This window comes from Oryx dammah, unplaced genomic scaffold (assembly GCF_014754425.2).
Source record: "Oryx dammah isolate SB20612 unplaced genomic scaffold, SCBI_Odam_1.1 HiC_scaffold_26, whole genome shotgun sequence".
Classification (NCBI taxonomy): Eukaryota; Metazoa; Chordata; class Mammalia; order Artiodactyla; family Bovidae; genus Oryx; species Oryx dammah.
In genome coordinates, this window is record NW_024070210.1 from 98,529,044 (window position 1) to 98,534,757 (window position 5,714).

A 5,714-nucleotide genomic window follows, 5' to 3' on the forward strand; every position below is an offset into this window, starting at 1 on the left:
TTTCCATAAGGAAAGGACAGAAAATTCTAGAGTATATGGAATTGTCAGCTTATGAATGTGACTAGTGAGTTTTAAAATTGAACTCATTCAAAATGTCCTAACCTAAAGTGATTTATTAGCTACCAGGCTCGAAGGGCGTTAATTCACCTCTGCCTGTGCTGGAGAATGGCAGTCCTTACAGACGTGATCATATTCTCTGCCAACCTTGGAACATATTCATAACTTGGAGAATGTGTGTTTCAAATTAGACTCTCTTACATTTTGCATGATTAATTTCATTTATACTTAACTATATGAAACTTTTGACTCTTCTGTAAAAGAGAGCTGAAAATAAATTTTCTGGGCATCTGAGAGTTCTTCTAAATTATCTCTAAAAATAATACTTTGATGAGTAAAGCAGAGAAAACCCACAAATTTCCTGTCATATACACAATAAATGGAAAATTCAAGTACGTGGGTATAGGAAAACAAAGGACCATATTTTTTTAATAGATACATTTTTTTCAGGCTTTGTATGAACTTGTGTTAGAAAGGCCTAATTATTCTGCAATATTAGCAGGAGACAACTCCCAAACTATAGGTGACACTTTCAGTACAGTTACCAGCTATATAATTGGTTACAATATCTCCATTTTAAATCTACGCTGACTGCTCCCATGAGAGATGGAGTAGGGAAGATGTGCTAACTTCGGGTTTCTATGTAAATTCTTGTCTTATTGCTTTGTAATTTGAAATTTTAATTTTCTTAAAAGGTAAAAAAATCTTTCTAATATTCAGTTCAGTTCAGTTCAGTCGCTCAGTCGTGTCCGACTCTTTGCAGCCTCATGAATCGCAGCACGCCAGGCCTCCCTGTCCATCACCAACTCCCGGAGTTCACTCAGACTCACGTCCATCGAGTCAGTGATGCCATCCAGCCATCTCATCCTCTGTTGTCCCTTTCTCCTTCTGCCCCCAATCCCTCCCAGCATCAGAGTCTTTTCCAGTGAGTCAACTCTTCACATGAGGTGACCAAAGTACTGGAGTTCAGCTTCAGCATCAGGCCTTCCAATGAATATTCAGAACTGATTTTCTTTAGGAGGGACTGGTTGGATCTCCTTGTAGTCCAAGGGACTCTCAAGAGTCTTCTCCAACACCACAGTTCAAAAGCGTCAATTCTTCGGTGCTCAGTCTTCTTCACAGTCCAACTTTCACTTCCATACATGACCACTGGAAAAACCATAGCCTTGACTAGATGGACCTTAGTCAGCAAAGTAATATCTCTGCTTTTAAATATGCTATCTAAGTTGGTCATAACTTATCTTCCAAGGAGTAAGCGTCTTTTAATTTCATGGCTGCAATCACCATCTGCAGTGATTTTGGAGCCCCCCAAAATAAAGTCTGACACTGTTTCCACTGTTTCCCCATCTATTATTACCTCATATATATTCTATATGTTGGGGAAACTATACAATAGGAGATTATTTTACCCAAATATTCAATGCAATTGGTCATTATTATCCTTAACCCTGTCAGCTAGGTGGATGCAAAATAAAAGATTTTAGTGAAGATGTCTACTGAGGCCATTTAAGGCCAGATATTTGGCTATATGTAGGCTTTACTAGCTTTGGTCTGTTATGATGCAGCATTTTTCATCTATATCCAGGAGAGGAATGATGTCCTGCATCACTAATGGTCTTTAAAAAAAAGGATTTGCATGGCCAAATAAGTTGAGGAAATTTTAGTTTAAACATATTTTTTTTAAATGTTCTTTCCTGCAGAACTTCTTGGCCTTTGATATATTAATCTGTATTTGACTCTTCAAGAACAATAGAATGTGAAGCGTTTCCAAACCTTATTCAGTTGCAAATTATCTATAAAGACCACAGGGCTTCCTTTAAGAACTATTAGGGCAAAGGATACTCAATGACGCTGCTACTGCTAAGTCACTTCAGTCGTGTCCGACTCTGTGTGAGCCCACAGACGGCAGCCCACCAGGCTCCCCCATCCCTGGGATTCTCCAGGCAAGAATATTGGGGTGGGTTGCCATTTCCTTCTCCAACTCAATGATGGGAATTAAATAAAAAGTTACACTTTTCAAGGTGCAGGAATGATCACTAATTCCACTTATTTTTATAAAGAAATACAGTGATACTACCTGGGAACAAAATTACTTTCCACAAATTCAGGCAGGGTGTGTCTGGAAAGAGGGAAACTGTCCCAGCTGAGGGAAGCCTTTTATTCTCAAGGCTCCCTTGGTGCTATCATCAAGCGTGGAGCTGTGGAGTCACTGAGTAGCTTGCCTAGACAGAACGTCAGATATATGTATGAAACTGAAGGCCAGAAGCTGAATCCTAACTTCCTGGAGAGAAATAAGAGCAAGTGTTCCTAGCAATAATCCTGTCTCATTTCTTCCTTTAATACAGATTCTTTAGACCACAGAATGTCCATCATGATTTTCTTCATTAACAAGAAGCATGATTTTGTTAAAGATGAGATGTTGCCCTCAGACATAACTCATTTCTATCTTAAAGTGACTAGTCATTACTCCAAGCTTTGGAAGCTATTGTTGGTAAAAATAGGTGCATGGTGACTCCAGAATTTATACATAAAAAGTGGCTTGAAGTGGTGAGTTGGTGGAAGGAAGAAAGAGGACTTAAGGTTGTGCCTGTCGTGCACATTCTATTAGATTGGGGAAAATGTGGATTATCAACAGCAGTGAGTGGGAATGGAGAGGGTGAGGGGCAACAATGGGGCACGACTGAAATCCAAAGCACTCTTACGTCTTCCTGAGCCCCCTTTGCTCTTACATGTAAGCTTCACATGTAGACTACAAGAAGGAGACAGTAAGGCAGGGGAAAGGAGATACAGAGGGAAGATGACGGCAAGAGCTAGAAAAATAAATGGAGGTTTCTACTTTTCCATCAAGGTGTTCAGAAACTGGAAAGAGCCTTAAAGGCCACTTGTCCAATTTCTTCTATAAGAGCCTCTATCTTTCACTGATGGTCCTTTGGTTTCTGGTCGGGTGCTTGCACAGTTCTCAAAGAAGCTTATTTACTTTGCAAACGACTCTAATTACTAGAGGGTCCGTTCTTACATTTGCTAAAATATCGGTCCTCAGTGTTGGTTTTAGTTCTAGAACATTCTGAACCAGAACATTTCCCTCCTGGCCTCCTAAACTATATAGAAAAAGTCTTCAACAGGACTCTTCTAAATGTTTACAGACAGTTAGCATGAACTCACTGTTTCTTTTTCTGCTGCAAATATCACTAACCCTGTCACATGTTCCTCAGATATGATCATTTGAGACACTCCTCCATTCTTGTTACTCGCCCCCGGATACATGTCTGGCATCCAATGCTCTTCTTAAAATTTGGTATGAAGTATATTCAATCAACGTACAACATGTAATTAATGCTGTTGTACCTGAAGATAGCACTTTGGGGGAATTAGGATCTTTGGAGATTTGGTAATGTTAATCTCCTTACAGGGAAAAAATGATTAGACTTTTCTATATTGGAGTGGACCACATGGAACCAGTGGCAGCCTGTGGACCTGCTGCCTCAGAACTCACCTCCGGCTCATAGTCTCAGCCCTGCTGGACAGCCCCTCACTGTGCTTCCTCCCTAGTTTCAATCTGTAGTGTTCTCTGCTCAAGGTTCTACAGCCACTCCTCATCTGACAATGGTATTCCCCAGCAATCTCAGTGCAAGAACATTCTGAAGCTACGTGCACATCAACACAAATACCCAATAGTTTGTGTGTGTTATTTATGTCTGTGTGTATCTGTGAGAGACAGAGAAAAAGAGAATTATTTTTTATTATTAACATGAAACAATTTGCTTTAGACCCAGGTATAAAGACACTACTTGTTTCTCTGAACCAATATTTCTTTTTTAATGGATTGACAATAAGAAATTCACATTTAACTGAGAGCTTAGAATCCATTTTACAGTCCAGGTTTTACAACTATATAAGCTTTCATGGCCTGCATGAATGCTTACTTACTTACCTACCACCCTACAGTCTCTCTTAGATGGTTTTAGCAAAGTAGGTAACAACTTAGATTCTACTCTAATAGGGCCTTTGTGAGAAAAGAGCAAAGCAAGTTTTCTTCTCTCCAAGGTACTTTGCTTATATGAATAATATGTACATAATTTGACAAGGAAAGTGGTTAGATGTCATAAAACCAGTAGAAAAAAATATTTTGGTAACTTTTCAGCAACTGAAAATAAGAGAAAGGAAAAAGAAAAGAACAAGAAGGGAGAGAAGAAAGCAAGAAGAAATTATTTGAATAAAATGAACAAAGAAAATTCATTTCTGCTGGTGATGCAACTGTAACTTATTTTCATGTGTGTCATTTGTAATACAGTTGGCAGCTGGCTAAATTGGCAAATATTAAAGCCACATTAGGATTTGAAAATTCTTCTGTGATGATGTTTCTTATTATTTGTTGGTTCTTTCTGATTTTTAGTTTTCCTAGCTCTTTGCAGTTAAACATCACTGTACAAAGGATACAAATGGGCCTTTGCAAGGGAAAGGGAATGTATCAGTTTGGTTCAGTTCAGTCGCTCAGTCGTGTCTGACTCTTTGTGACCCCATGAATCGCAGCACGCCAGGCCTCCCTGTCCATCACCAACTCCTGGAGTTCACTCAGATTCACGTCCATCGAGTCCGTGATGCCATCCAGCCATCTCATCCTCGGTCGTCCCCTTCTCCTCCTGCCCCCAACCCCTCCCAGCATCAAAGTCTTTCCCAATGAGTCAACTCTTCACATGAGGTGGTCAAAGTATTGGAGTTTCAGCTTCAGCATCATTCCTTCCAAAGAAATCCCAGGGCTGATCTCCTTCAGAATGGACTGGTTGGATCTCCTTGCAGTCCAAGGGACTCTCAAGAGTCTTCTCCAACACCACAGTTCAAAAGCATCAATTCTTTAGCACTCAGCCTTCTTCACAGTCCAACTCTCACATCCATACACGACCACAGGAAAAACCATGGCCTTGACTAGACAGACCTTAGTCGGCAAAGTAATGTCTCTGCTTTTGAATATGCTATCTAGCTTGGTCATAACTTTTCTTCCAAGGAGTAAGCGTCTTTTGATTTCATGGCTGCAATCACCATCTGCAGTGATTTTGGAGCCCAAGAAGATAAAGTCTGACACTGTTTCCACTGTTTCCCCATCTATTTCCCATGAAGTGATGGTACTGCTTAAAGACTATAACCAGGCATATCAAATAACAAGGATCCCCACAAGCCACTCAGTTAAGTTTCTGCAGGAGTTGAAATGAAATATGGGCATTTCCCAACAGAATTACCTTTTTTTCATTTTGAAAAGTGTTAGGTTTTAGCAACCCTCCTCACTCTCTTGCATAATGCTATACACCCAATATTATCAAGGAAAGATGATAAGTGAATACTTATCATAATAAATTTCTGAATTCAGTGATATCTATAGCATCCATCTTTAACAGAAAACAGATTAGTAAGTGTTTCTTTCAAAATTCAATATAAAAATTTGATATAAAGAATTGCCTTGCCTTAAAACAGTTATAAGGTATAAATATCTTTGGGCCAAGTAACATTATAATGACATATAAAGAGATTGATGTTCCACCATATTATGTCTCTATTTTGCCATGAAAGAGAAAACCCTGCTCTCTTTTAATCTTCCCACTTTGTATGAATAGACGGGAAAGCACAAATGGACGTTATTAAATGAATAAACACGAATAAATAAA